This window comes from Magnolia sinica, chromosome 5 (assembly GCF_029962835.1).
Source record: "Magnolia sinica isolate HGM2019 chromosome 5, MsV1, whole genome shotgun sequence".
Classification (NCBI taxonomy): Eukaryota; Viridiplantae; Streptophyta; class Magnoliopsida; order Magnoliales; family Magnoliaceae; genus Magnolia; species Magnolia sinica.
In genome coordinates this window covers 81,813,349-81,828,175 of record NC_080577.1, presented here as the reverse complement: position 1 = coordinate 81,828,175, position 14,827 = coordinate 81,813,349, and positions in this window count along the sequence as shown.

Sequence of the window (14,827 nt, the reverse complement as noted above, 5' to 3'; positions counted from 1 at the left end):
CGAATCATATGAACAATTTGGATCCACTGAATGGCACAAGCATGTCAATGTTTTTTTATCCATCGAAATGGCCCATGTCAAAGGTTTGGATCACTAGAAATGGGCCAAATCATATGAATTTGGATCGTTGTAAAAAGAAACATGATTTTTTGAATTGTGTATAGAACTGAAGAGGGTCCTACAAAATTAACGATGTGGATCACTGAGAACCAACCTCAAATATTATGAATAGATGGATCAACTTAACAGATCCATTGGGATGGGTCATGGAAAGAGGCTTTAATCATATGTTGAGTTTAGATCACTAATAGCAACACTAATCATATGATGCATTTGGATAACTGAATGGGCGAATCATATAAGAAGTACAAATCCGCTGAAATGGCCCAAGCATATCAAAGGTTTTGATCCATTGAAATGGCCCAAGCATGTCAAAGGTTTGGATCACAAGAAATGGGCCAAATCATATGAAGAGTTTAGATCATTGAAAAAAGAAACCCAACCATATCAGGTATTTAGCTTACTAAATACGGTTCAAACATTTGAAACAGTTTGAATTTAATAAAATGAGCCACATATTGACAATTTCAAATTAGACCAAATTATAAAAATAGATTGGATCACTAGAAATGGTCCTCCTAATACTTTATGTTTAAGACAACAAGAAATAAACCATTGTAGCCAACTCTCATACCAAAGTCTCTAAGAAGAGAAAAGTCACCATTGTACTTCCCAAGGGCCAAATCAATTCAACTAACTAGATTAATGAATATGGGCCTGAACATATTGATGGTTTCACATAAAAAAAAAATTTGAAATGCTATATTACTCCAACCCAAAGGGGTATGGGTCATTCAAAACAAGCCACATATATGAACGGCTAGGATCACGTAAAATGGCCCGGGCACATCAATGGCTTTTATCACTAAAAGTGAAAATGAGCCCAACAATTAGTTGGGATAAGTATTAGATGATGATGATGGTTCATATTATTGGAAACGCACTAAATCATATGAGTGGTTCATATTATTGGAAACAAACTCTACCTATTAATACTTTGAATCGCTAAATACTGATCAATCATGTAACCAGTTTGGATTGTTGAAAATGAGCATAATTCTAAGACGAGATACCTCCTCTCTTAACATTTTTCTACGCTCGTGCAATCCAACGAGTATATAGCATTAAGTGATAAGATAGGTAAACGAAGGTCTGATTATATCAAACCGATCCAGATCAAATCAAATGAAGGGTTTAGATCACTAAAAACAACCCCAAAATATTAAGTGTTGTATTAATGAATAGAGGCCTAAGTATCAAAAGATGAACTTAATGGATTGGTGAAAAGATGCATAAGTATACCTACTTGTTTGGATCACTAAAAAAGGCCTTAACTAATGAAGGGTTTACATCACTGAAACAACTCTAATCATATGAAGCGTATGGATCACATAAAACAAGACTAAGCATATGAACGATTGAGATCACTTGAGATGGTTCAAGCACATCAAACGTTTGTGCCACTGAAAATGAGCCCAATCATTAGAAAAATTTGAATCATTAATAACTTTTGGTTCATGCGACATTCACTAATTGATTCGTTAAGTGTATGCCTTAATACAAATGGTGTGGATCACTTAAATAGCCTGAATTATAAATGGACCAACTATAGCCGACTCTTGAACCAAAGTCTCTGAAAGTGGAAAATTCATCAGTGTACATCCCCCAAGAGTCGAATCACCTCAACCAACTAAATTGGATCCAATAAGATGAAGGATTGACGAAATCAAGCCCGATCATTTAAATTGTTTGTAAAGTTAAAGAGGGCTCTACAACATTAATGGTATGGATCACTGAGAATTGATCTCTATAATATGTATAATATATTAATATAGATCAACTTAACATATCTATCGGCATGGGTCATTGAAAATAGCCTCAATCATATGATGAGTTTGGATCAATAAATAAGCGAACATAAGATAAAGGACCGAATCACCTCAATTAACTAAACTAGAAGCAATAATGAAGGATCAGCAAAAATAGGCACGATCATTAAAATTGTCTGTGAAGTTAAAGAGGGCTCTATACAATTAGCAATGTCGATCACTGAGAATTGATCTCAATAATATGAATAATATAGATTAACTTAGCATATCCATCGACATCGGTCATTGAAAGTAGCCTTAATCATATGACGAGTTTGGATCACTTCAAGAGCACAACTCAAGCATTTGGATCACCAAATGACCAAATCATATGAACGGTTCAGATCCACTGAAATGGCCCAATCATGTCAAAGGTTTCTATCCATTAAAATGATCCCAATCAATATGTAATCACTGTAAAAATTTCGAATCCAAACAGCAACATCAGTGTATTTTGGTGGCGATTTGACATTAAAGCAATGTAAAAATGCCATCATTTCAATTTACCATAGCAATCAGTGGTCAAATGCAGATGTTATTAAGAGGCAGGTAAAGCAATTTGTAATTATTGCACATTTTCTTTACATTACCATGGTAATTGGTGAAAAAAACAGGCCCTTAAGTGTGCAAAAATCAGCAGTTCAGCACTCTTAGTTCTTAGTCTAAGTGTCTAACTATGCATGTCAAAGAATGCCAAAAGAACACCAATGCATAACTTCTATAGCAAAGTGAGTGAATCATATTGATGAAAGCAGCACCTGAAATTATGACAATCGAATAAACATACCGTGCTTGTAGAAACATCCCCCTTAGATACGAAGGAACCAACTATAAACTCTAGAGCTGCTAGATCGCCGATGCTAGATTCTATAACAATGCTCGATAGATTTGCAGCAGTTTCTGTAGGGTTTTTCGTCAAATAAATTGTGATGAATGCATCCTCAACAGCTGCATGGATAGACTTGTCTTGCGAAAGTACCTACAGAAATCCAATGCAAACACACCCTTAAATGCTTGCCAAGATTCCTTTGGAAGTCTAGAAGAATTGTAACACAAATCAAAGAGGATGCTTCCAAGTGGCAACATTTTTTGGAGAGACCTCAGAGTCATCAATTTGGAACTGTCTGCGACTCATCAGCAAAAAAATCGTGTTCTCAACATCAGTGGCAGAAGATGAAGACAGCAGTTGGACCAGAGTCGGCATTGTGGAGGATATGCAGTTTGAGAACCTCAAACATGTCTCAAGTGATGCAGCCAAGGCCCTGGTCTGCTCCAGGTTCCCAAAATCCCGCTTGGAAGAATCCTTGTTGACCCCATCTTCCACACCAGGCAAACGCCTATCAATAACACTGTCTTGCTGCTCTGACTTCAGCCTAATAAACCTTTCCATCTGCTTCACACGTCTCATTTTCTGAAGGTATCCCGTCCAAAAACACTCTCAGAAGGTGCATTGGGTTCCATCTCTTCCAGTTTCTCCTTGCATTTCTCCAAGGGCGCTTCAAATGATGCAATGCGAAGTTGTGGACCAGACAGGTTATGCTGCAACATCGTGATGAGTAGATTCAATGCCACTTTCCTCACGAATGTGCTCTTATCCTCCAATCTCCCAGAAGCAACTGAAGCAACCTCGTTCCACAAATCAATTGAAACAGCGTGTTCTTCGCATAGTTCTGCCCACACCTGAAGAACCTTACTCCTTGAATAGGCTGAAACATCCCGACACCGCTCAGCAAGATGTCCAGCATAGCTTGCTTGCTGCGCAATCGGATGGACCTGGTACTTGAATCACCATCTACATCCTTAAATGCCTTTGAAACCAACTTCCCCAAAACCCCAAGAATAGATGGAAAATACAGATGGAGAGATGACCTGGTGGAGAAAACAAATGGAGAATCGATTTCCTAGAGGCCAATCAATAGATCAAATCAAAAGAATAGAGACAAAATACATCCATCTGCCCTAGAAATCCCTGAAAACCCCAAGAATAGATGGAGAATACAAATGGAGAGATGACTTGCTGGAGAATACAGATGGAGAATCGATTTCCCAGAGGCCAATCAATGGATCAAATCAAAAGAATAGAGACAAAATACATCTATCTGCCCTAGAAATCCCTGAATCACACATCAAAGAACAGGAGATTAAAGGACATTCAACCAGAGAGAGAGAGATGACCTGGTGGTTGTTGCCGCGGTTTGGCTGCCATGAAAATGCAGACTAACGGACCAGATCATATCATAATTTTCTCACCATCATCGTCATTATAGATAGGAGAGAGATCGAGGGTTTCATGGGGCGAGAGGAGACCGATGAGAGAGGGAGGAGGGGGGTTGGGTCAGTAACATGAGTTGAAACAAAATCGAATTTGTGGATTCGTTGCATTGCATCATTTGGGGAGAAGAAGGAGATGGAAATTGGGGATTCAACAGAGAGGCGGATGATGTTGTCACATTCGTCGAATTCGAGGTCGCCAAGCTTAGATGGGAAGGTGAGAGGTGGGCCATCGACCGATATCGATCGAGAGAGAGCTCTGAAACCCTAGAAAAGGCAGAGAGAGAGAGAGAGAGAGAGAGATAGACGCTTCTTGGGACCGAGTCGGGAGAACGAAAAAATGAAGGTGGAATGTAATCGGTGGAGAGACGACTGTTACAGGCCTATTTCTTGCACATTAAGGGCGTGTTTGGGCGGGCGAATTACGCGGGAGCAGGAGGGATGGAATTGTAAAATTCCGCGTGGCAATACTCGAGTGGTGTTTGGACCGCAAGGGATGGGAGGCTGTCTCATCCATTGTTCGGACGGAGGCTGGATACGGAGGGATTTCACAATCCCGTCTTGGATTTGCCACCGGCCTATCTCCCTCCATCCCTACCACTTCCCAACGATTTATTTCCATCCCTATCACTTCCCACGATTTATTTACTTCCCAAAGATTTATTTCCAACCCTACCACTTCCCAACGGGCGTGATTGAATCAAGTTTTGGCGAGTATTCAATTTCTACATCTTTTTCCTTTTATAATTATAAATCAATTTGAGCGGAACCTCAAAACCTCACTTCCTCTATCGGATGAAAGAAAGAGGAACTAAAATTGGAGAATCTTTCTGGGCATCAATTTCAGCGTCAGTTTGAGAAAGAAAGCTATGGAGAAAACCAATGACAGAATCAGCCAATTAGCCGATGCTATCCTTCATTACATACTTTTCATGATGCCGATGAAATTCATCATAAGAACTAGCATTCTTTCAAGGAGATGGAGAAACTTGTGGAAACCCATCTGGGCTTATTCCACTTCTCTAGACTTTGGTCCCGAATTCATGGCTAGCAAAACTCCAGAAGAATACGTGGTTGCTGTTAATCGATATCTACAACTCCACAAAGCCAAGGAGATTCAGATGTTTCGGCTCTTTCTCTTTTCACCCGAACTGTCAGATGCTGAGAAATGGGTCCAATTCGTAGTAGCGAAAGGAGTTAAGGAGCTTCATATCAACTTCCGAAAATTTAGTGTTGATGAGATATCTGACCGTTCGATTTGGAAATTGCATAACTCCATCTTCATATCAGCTTTGTAACACCGTTTCTCAAATCCACTTCAATCCCATGGAAATCCAAACAAACCCATATGAGATAATCTAATGGGATGTTTGCAATCCCACAAAACCCAAATAGGTCATGTGCAGCGCATGGGATAGACGTGTACACGCAATGCAGCCGACCATCCACTGCAACTCATAAATGCAGTGGCGGCCGTAATTCCATCCCTTGTATTTCACCATATTTCACGCGCCCAAACAGGGCCTAAGCAAGATTACGTGGGCAACCGTGGTTTTGAAATCGGATTGCATTGGACTGCATACTGAGTTACTCAGTACGCTCTCATCGTACTGAGTAAACTCAGTTGGGCCCACCCTGAATGTATGTAGTCTATCCACACCGTCCATCCGTTTTTCCCAATAATTTAAGGGGTTGATCCCAAAATTGAAGCATATCCAAAGATCAAGTAGATCATACCAAAGGAAACAGTGGGAATAATGATTTCCACCGTTGAAACCTTGCTAGGCCCCACAGTGATGTTTATTTGTCATCAAACCTGTTCATAAGATCATACAGACATGGATGAATAGAAAACATAAAAATAAGCTTGATCCAAAACTTATGTGGCCCCAAGAATTTTTCAACAGTAGATTTTCAATTCACGCTTTTTCTTGTTGTGTGATCCATTTGAGTCTTGGATATGCTTAATTTTTGGGCTCAAGTCCTTAAATTATCAATAAAATGGATGGGCAGAGTGGATTAAATACATAAATCATGATCTACCTCATAAAGTTCACTCAGTTACTCAGTACGCGATCCGCTTCCGTGATTTTTGTGAGAAATCCTTCGGACGGAAAACGGATTGGCTTCTGTGGGCCCCACCATGATGTATATGTTTCATCCATTCCGTTCATCCATTATTAAAGATAATTTTAAGGCTTTATCCCAAAAAATTATAGGGATAGAAATCTTAGGTGGACCACACCCTAGGAAAAAAAAATAGTGATTGGATATCCAACATTTAAATCATTATAAGGCCCAATGTACTATTTATTTGACATCCAATCTGTTGATTAGGTCATACAGACCCAGATGAAGGGAAAAAACAAGATCATCTTGATCCAAAACTTTTATGGCCCTCAAAAAATTTTCAATGGTCGAAGCTTATTCAACACTATTTCCTGTAATGTGGTCCACTTGAGCTTGGGATATACTTTATTTTTGGCTTAACAACATAAAATGATCTATAAAAATAGATGGACGACATGGATGAAACACATACATCATGGTGGGGCCCACAGAGCACCGACCACCAGCCATTGGCCTGTGGCAGGGGAGTAGCCAAACCTTTTGCTGGAATTCCTGCGCAAGAATCTTGGGTGGGCCCACCATCATGTCCGTGAGAAATCTATTTGTTCATCTATTTTGCAAGCTTATTTTAGGATATTAGACCAAAAATGAGGTGTTTCCAAAACTAAAGTGGGCCGCAGAGAGGATACAGTGGGGATTCAGTGAGAACCGTTGAAACATTCTTATGCCCATAAAAGCTTTGCGTCAGGCTAATTTTTATTTTTTTTCCACTTCATCCCAGTGATAATGACCTTATAAATGGTTTCGATGACATATAAACATCAAGGTGGAGCCCAGGAAGGTTTCAACAATAGGTATTTCTTTCCCCAATTTTCCCTCTCTTATGGCTAACTTGAGTTTTAGATCCACCTCATATTTGCTCTCGTCTTGAAATGAGCTCGCCAAAAGGATAAAAGGGGTAGATTCCCGAATAACATAGTGGTGGGTCCCACCCAGCATCCTTGCACAGGAATTTTCGCACCGTCCAAATCTGGGTACTTTTTTACTATAGACCCGACCTTCCATCCACCTTCCATTTTTTGACCCGAACAAAACCTACTTTACTAATCTACGCCTCTATCCATACGGACAAACCAATAGAGACGAAAATATCTCTACTTTCAGCTACTTTTACCTGAAAACCAGGAGTATTTTTGCCTAAAACCCTCTTTCCCTACTTAAAAAATCTACTTTCGTAACATAAGCTTTCGGCCGTTCAGAAAAAAAACACATAAAAGGTAAGCATCTACATGCTAATTTTTTCTCCAAATCCTTCCCCTTTTTCAAGGTGCGTTGCTGCTTGAAAAACCCAGCAGGGTAGTCCCCACTCGTGCGACCCACCATAATGTATATGTTGAATCCACACTGTCCATCTGTTTCTCCAGCTTATTTTAGATCATGGGCCTATAAATGAGGCTGGTCCAGACCTTAGGTGGACCACACCACAAAAAACAGTGAGGACATGACGTCCACCATTGAAACCTTCATGAGACCCACCTTGGTGTTTATTTGCCATCTGACCTACTGACAAGTCTCGTAGACCTGGTGGAAGGGAGAATGGAAATGTCAAGTTGATCCAAAAACCTGTGGAGGCCACATGAGTGGGCCACACTACATGGAAGTGCCTTTGCACACTATAAAAGCAAGGGACCACCTCATTGGGCCCAACAGAAATGTCAGCTATTTGGGCCAGGCTTAATAGCTGGGGTGATTCAAAATTTTAAATGTGTCTGGCCTAGCCTTGGCCCATTCAGTCATAATCGAAAATGGGCATATACCTTATAAAATCAAGGTATAGTACAATTATATGCATGGCCTAAGAGATTGTACAATAATGCACGGGATTTCAGTTTGTACAAAGTGGGGCTATTGCTCCCCAATATGAAGCGTTCATATTGTGGTAGACCTCCCTAGTGAGTGAGGTATGCAAAATTCCTTTTTTTTTTTTTTAATACATGGGCCAACAAAGAAACGGGTTAAGAATGAGAATTCGAAACTTTGAATATTTGAGATCCTATTTAAATGATCCCAACTTTTTTATAAGATGGATCACCTTTTTAATGGAAAAAATTTGAAAACTAAAAACTCCTGTATTGAAATGTTTCAATATGTTGATTGTTTGACCTTTCCTTAGAAGATGGAACGCCTTCTAAGCATTGGAAGCCAGTCCTAAAAGCCCAATGGGTAGGGTTACAAATGCGATTGGTTGGATTGGGTTAGGTATATGCTGAGTCGGGTTGAGTTTAGTGGCATCCCCATACTTGACCCTTTTAAGAAACTAATTGCAATTTTATAGCAAGACCTGACCCATTAAAATTCAGGGCCAATCTAGGTCAGGTCAAAAATCAAAAGTAGCCGATGCATTAATTTAATGGGTCGATACTAACCCTCTAATACAAATCTAACCCGTTTATCACATGAGTCAGGTAAGGTCGATGAGGCTATCAATGGGTACCTGAACCGTTTATCACACGGGCCACGTTGAGGTAAGTAGGGATGTCAGTGGATACTCAAAGAACCCTTCCCATGAAGCTAATCCAATTATAATGAGTTTAAGTTGAATAAATGACCCAATAAATCATCTTAAGTTTGGTCTAGACAATGGATTTATCTATACTTTTCTTCTTCTTCTTTTCGGATTTTGGATAAAATCAAGGCGGGTTATCTAGCCCAACCCATTAATAACCTATGTGGACACATAGGGTTCAACTCAAACTTGACTCATTTACTTAAATGGTCATTCTAGCCTGAACCCACCTCAAAAGTAGATTAGGTCAGTTAACCTACAAGTAGGCTTGACCTAGGCTAGGCCTATTAGTGGGTCCATATCATAGGCCCAAGCCTAACTCATTCAGGTCGGGACTTAAATCCACATACAATTTGGCCGGTTCATTGCATAATGTAAGTTATAATTCCTATAGGAAAATTAAGTAGCAAGCAGAGTTCAAAAGTAAAATGGTTTCCTTATCTTTATTAATTATTTCATAACTTGTTATCTTCATGCTCTTGGATAGCGATGCTGGAAAAAAAAAATGAAGAAAAAAAAAGAAGAGTTAAAGCATGAGATACCAACAACATATATTGGTTACGTGGCATGAAACTTCTTAGGCAATTGCAAGGCTTTTTTTTCATTTTTTTTTTAACACGCACACACACAGCCACACACTCACGCCATAGTGGGATTTCACCACCTATGGGTACTCGAACCCTTGACCAGGTGTTGAAACTCCTAAGATTCTACCACTGGAGCAAGAGCAAGGACCCAGGCAATTGTAGGGCTTAATCTCTCAACAAGTGCAGTTTGCGATGCATACACGTGGAGCCCATGTTTGGGTAATCTAGAACATCAATCTGATGAACACCACCACAAATTCCAAATCGAGTAAATAATTCTAATTATGGGTCATTTTCCAATACAGATTGCTATTTTTAATGACCTATGATCCATTTAACCTTGACCTCCCTAATTGGAAGACCTTACCCTTCAATCGATGGCCTAGAAACTAGATAAGAGAAATCTACCAAATTCAATGAGAAATGGTTGAAATTAGGGACGGTTGAAAACCGTCGCAAAAAACGGTTTTGGCATCGCAAAAAATTAGGGACGGTTGAAAACCGTCGCAAATTTTCAATTTCCAACCCAATACTAAATCCTTACCTTTTGGGAATGGTATTTTTTCTTATTTAGGAATGGTTATAAACTTAAAAAACCGTGCAACTACGAGCAAAATCCAATAAAATTGTAGCAACACTACACAATTTTAAACATGTGAAAAAAGCCTGCATCAATAGTAAAGATTCATCGAAATGCACACAAAAAACATTCAAGTTGATGTAACCTCTTCTCCAAAAAAGGCATGTATTTAAGTCAATTTGACTATATACCCCAGGAGGGGACAATATTCCCAATTTCAGCCCATGGATTAGGCCATGTTCAGATGGCGAGCATCAGTTTTAAAGGCATTGTAACCATCTATGGGCTCAAGATCTTGGTCCCAATATGATGTGGGCCACATGCGACATGTACACAAGTTCCTCTGAAAATATTACTCTTTTTATGGTCGCAGATCGAGGACCATTACATTCCTCTGAAAATAACAATACCCATGTTTTCATGGGTGTAGAACAAAGTTTAGGAGAGCAAGCTCTGTGTCCATTCAAACATCTCACTATCGAAAATATTTGCAGCTTTGGATTTATTGCCTGCTTCCCCCTTCACAAAATAAATAAAAGACATAAGAACCCTGCATCTAGGTGGGCGTGGACTTAACAAACCTGTTATTAATGAGATAAGTTTAGTCTCAGTAATCTAAAATGGCCAAACTCCACCCAACACAGATACAAGTCAATCATATTCTTTTAACTATTGATCTAGGACTAGAAACAACAAAAAATTAACATAATGTGTCTGCATGTAAAAATGATATGGGAAGTGGTATGTGAGTAGCACACTTTAATTTGATTGCTATTACAAATTAAAATGGTACCATCCTGCATTGGTTTTTTCAATTGGAAATAAAATCCAAATGACATCCTTTCACTTCCTCAGTCCTGCATGATAAGAAATGAAGTAATAAAAGAAGTGTCGATATGCATTTTTGCAATGAATATGTGGGAGATTACCATTCATTCAAATGGAAATTAAAAAGAAAACTTCTAGTTTGGATAAATCTCTAACAGTGGAAAGACTGTCTATCTTTGGTTAAGAGTATTTAGAGTTGATTTCCAAGAGATTTGGCCCCAAAGGTTCACACCAAAATCCCTCTTTAGGAACGGTTTTCAACCGTTCCAAAATTTTCACTTGATTTCTTTCTGATCCTTGAAATAGGGCATTGCAAAAAATTAGGGACGGTTGAAAACCGTCACAAAATTTCAATTTCCAACCCAATTTTCACTTTTTGGGAACAGTATTTTTTCTTATTTTTTTACCCGGGTGGTAAGACTCCCTAGAGTTTCAACACCGGGTCAAGGGTTCGAGTACCCACGGTGGTGAAATCCCACGGCGTGCGTGTGGGGTGTGTGCATGTGGCCTGAGTGTGGGGGGTGTGCGTGCATGTAAAAAAAAAAAAAAAACCGTGCAACTACCAGATCTCATTTAAAAAAAATTTCCAACTGAAACAAGGTGTGACTTGCACACTATTTGGAGTCTGCTGGAATGAGAATAAAGGAAGTACCTGTATGAATGTTGCAAAAACATCATCCTCCCCAGTTTTGAGAACTCTTCAGCCCAATCATAGACCAGTCTAGACAATCTCTTCTACCTCTCAGCCTCGAGCAAGACAGAATCGTGATATAAGAACCTCTGCCAGATCTTGCCCACATTTGCTGACATGAATTCAATTTCCGTCTCATTAAATCCCTATGAGAAGAAACAAAAACCCAATACGTTATCGACAGCCCTCGCAGATATCACATCTCATTTCCACTTGAATTAGTCTGTGTTTGGACAGTGGATTGAATCGCAAAGATTCAGTTTAATAAAAGAAGATATGACAACAAAAATAATGATGTTTCCTAGTATTCACAATAATAAAGGAGCCCTCAAATGTCAATTCAATTAAATAGTGCATCCAAATAGACCCTTAACAATAGAAAGAATAATTACCCGAAGAATTTGCAGCAAATTTGGAATCTCATCCTCGCGAATGCGTATAGCAAAGCTATCATAGTAAAGAACATTCTCGTATGGAAGGAAGATGCCATCCTGCAATAGATTTAAGTAATAAAGAATCATGTAATTTATAACAAATGCCAAGTCAAAGAAGATAAAACATCCTGTTTTGTGGAAGTCAAAATCTCCAATTCAATTGCATACTATGATCATGAGCAAATAAGGCTCTTCAAATATTGGAAAACTGATGGAAACAACATATCATGCACATTTCTTCAAGATTGACATATGAAATCCCTTCTCCATATAAAATAACTAGATTTAAGTTTTAGCAATCATATGAAGGACATCAAAACAATAAACACGAATTATATTTCAACAGCATAAACATGAAATTCTAGAAAAAAAAAAAAAAAAACTAATACAGATACTAAAAGAAGTCAGATATAAAAGAATCACAATTTCTCAACAAGGAAATATCTAGCAAATTAAGGATTGGAAGAATCTTACCATTCGGAAAGACATGGCTGCAAATCAAGAGCAGAAGGAAATGGAGAAGAGAAGAAGAGAAACTACTGTTTAAAAAGATATTTTGAAACAAATAGATAGTATTGCAATGCAAAGGGCTGGTTTAGAGAGGCCTTCATAAGAGTATCTGCAATAGAGTTGGCCTACATCAGGCTAAGCTGAAACAAATAGATATGCTTGTTAAAACATAACAAAGTACCCATTGTAGTGTGTGTGGCTGTGAACAGGTCATTCTCTTGCTTGCTTTACCTTGTACTTTGAGTTATATGGTACTAAGGCAGCATATGGTTCTTGATATGCAGGCACTGAGAAATTATACGCATGAAAAAAATTTAACTCAAGTTAAACTGACTAACTTGTGAATCCCACTGTTACTGAGTCACTCAGATTGGTCGGACAATTACCTTAAAAAAAAAAAAAAAAAAAGATTGGTTGAACAATCCTAACTTCTAATCCATGGATACTTGTTTGTGGCAATAGGACTGTTGGGCATGAAAACATTTTTATCATCCAATAAATGTCCACCATTTTAATAGTCAGACAATCAGATAGTGTAATTTTTGGTTCATGATATAAATGTCCAAGGAATGAACCACTGATCCCCAAAAATAATGCAAGCCATACAAGAGTTACCGTAAGAAAAATAATTTTCTGAACTCGTGTTGCCTCTAGAACAGAACAGATGCCGCACTGAGTGAGAGGTCCAGACATCGGGTCAGATAACAAGAAATGGCTGAACACTAACAGTCTCATCCCACACTGCCGCATCCACCCCAAAATAGAAACCGTTAGAGATTCGTACCTGGGTACATGATGATCAGCAAGAAGGTTCAAACTAATCTAGGTTGTCAGACCACCAAAGACACTCAATTGTACTTCTGATCCGAGACCAAGGTGGTGAAACTATAGCAGCAGTACAAGAGTATTGTAATCCTGATGGCCATGTTTTCTTATGAAAGAGAATGCATCAGGGAGCATCCTTTCTGCATTGGGACTTGGACATGTTTTATCCACAACATCTGAATACATACCATCAATATCAGGTGATGTCTTTGGGATTCTTGAATTGTTAGAAAGCCAAGTGTTTTGGACCGAGTTGATGTCAGAGCCATTTTCGCATCAAAATAATAATAAAGAAACTCAATTACCCCATTAAGCTCAATAATCCCATCAAACTCAAGCATTCCATGAATGATGCAGAATCTGTTGTTGTGTTTGGATTCACTAATGTATTGAATTGCCAAGAGATGGCTCAGATAGTTTCTTGCAGCCAGATTGGCCCTTTATGATTTTATCAGCTGATCCTGCTATTTGCATAGTTTCCAGTTTTGGGTTAGTGATATTCTTTAGAATCTAGGGTAGGATGGCGAAAGTGAATTCTCTTTAGAGACATACAGTTGGCTTGGCAAAGGATTAGTGCAATTGACTCTATTTGGATTTGGGTGATCTCAGCTAGTTTGTCATTAGATACCTTATTCCAATTAACACATCAACAGGAGAAATTGATTTGGATGGGCTCAGGCTTTTATTTTCTACTATGAATAGATTTTCTATTGAGATGCAGCCAGAACATAGATTTAGGTCCCTTTAACATGCACAACCGCAGCAGCTCTTCTACATGCTTGGCAAACTGAGTTTGGACAGCAGAAGCATTGAAGCTCTGAGCTTTTATGGCAGATAAGGCAGGAATGCCAACCTATCACATCAAATTTCTCGTGCTAGTAAATGGTATTGTTTCTTCTATCATGTAAAATTTCAGCCTAGTAAATGCCAACCTATTTCTCATGCTAGCAAATATACTTTGAAGCTTTTAGCTTTTATGGCAGATAAGACAGGTATGCCAACCTATCACATTAAATTTCTAATGATAGTTAATGGTGTTGTTTCTCATGATATCTTAAATGGAGTAGGCATTAATCATGCTCATTTTTTCTTCTATCGAAATTGAAAGTAATTGAATCTATTGAACAAACAGAGATTATATACCCTCAAAAGGCCCATGTTCAAATAAGCTCGAAAAAGAGAGAGGTGAAAACAATATGGGTTTTTGGAAGCAAGTGAAAGAAAATGAGTGCCAGGTATGTACAGGATCAAACTTAAAATGAATCCATCCAAAGGAAGCAAGCATATGGAGTAAGAAGAGGCTTACTACAAGTCCATTGATTGCCCATCTCCAAGCATGTGGAATCCTTGCCCATACATTCAGGATGATAAGCTTTAAGATGACATCTGACAAACAATAGCATCGTGTTAATTAAACATGGGAATAGTAGATAAGCAACTCCCATGCCAATCATGGGAAGAATAAAATTTTTTTTTTTTTTTTTTTTTGAGAGGTGGAAGTATAAAAGATTTCATTTCACAGAGACTAGCATCTCTA